The sequence below is a fragment of the Echinococcus granulosus genome (genome assembly GCF_000524195.1).
Source record: "Echinococcus granulosus chromosome Unknown EG_S00018, whole genome shotgun sequence".
Taxonomy (NCBI): Eukaryota; Metazoa; Platyhelminthes; class Cestoda; order Cyclophyllidea; family Taeniidae; genus Echinococcus; species Echinococcus granulosus.
This window is the reverse complement of record NW_020170398.1, coordinates 480,409-481,481: the sequence shown is the minus strand read 5'-3', so window position 1 is coordinate 481,481 and position 1,073 is coordinate 480,409.

The following is a 1,073-nucleotide window of genomic DNA, read 5'->3' as shown; positions in this document are numbered from 1 at the left end:
CCATCTTTTGGTAACAAAATACCTGCTTTACCCTCAGTGGCTTGACGGGTGTAAAAGGTGCCTTCTGGAAAATTTAGGACGGCCCTATTATAACGTATGAAATCAGCACTAGGTATCACGTCCCAAATGAGTTCTGGACATATAATGCATTTCACTGTCCAGATTTCTTTCCCTATGTAGACTTTTAATGACGTCTCCCTTTATTTTACTGAACGCGTTTTTGTAGAAGAGACAAGAATCTTCATCTTGTTACGAAGGGTATGAAAAGCTTGAAAATGTGCTATTGATCTAGCCTCACCGGAATCGAGAAGGGAACTGCAGGGACGTCTTTTTAGTTTACCTGAGACCCGCATATATGAATGGGGGGCCATTTGGTGGCAGACAGGAAAGAGAAAAGGAAGGATCACCTAAACTTGGGGTATAACGCGGAAAAGCATGATGCGAGAGTGTTGAGTCTGACAAGTTGTCTGAATTCTGGTAGGGTGAGGCCGTACGGAGTTCCTACCACTTTTTGGTTGCGATCTTGACTAGTTGGTTGAGCAAGTTGTTCTTTGCGTCGTTGAGCCTCTCAACCACAAATGGGAGGTCCGAACTCCGTGTCTGAACTGGATGGTTAGCAAGTTAGCGACCTTGTTTAGAGGTTAGCCTCTAAAAGCACGTTCCGCAAGCTGTCGAAGGTTCCAAGCGTACTCTTCGGTATCTTTGCCATTTTTTTAGTGGCAAAGGAAGAAGTCCCTAGCGAGGGTCTGCTGTTTCTAATCGAGGACGAGTAGAGCCAAAGTGTAGCAGTATTGATCAATTTTGGCATTGTGGGTGATGTCGATATCGATTGCGTCCGAGAACAAGTCTTGGGGGAAGAGGCATAGAATTAAAGGTGTTCTTTGACGTTGAGGCTAGAGGTAAAGGTTGAATTTGGCGGCTTTGAGCCACTCTTCCAAGTTCATGTCTTCAATGAAATTGGGCTGGTCCGCCGGCGCTGCCACCTGTTTAGCACTATCCTGATTTATTGCAGTAGCAATCCAACTTACTATGAACATCTGTTACTAGTGTAAGGAAGTGTTGGAGGTATGCTT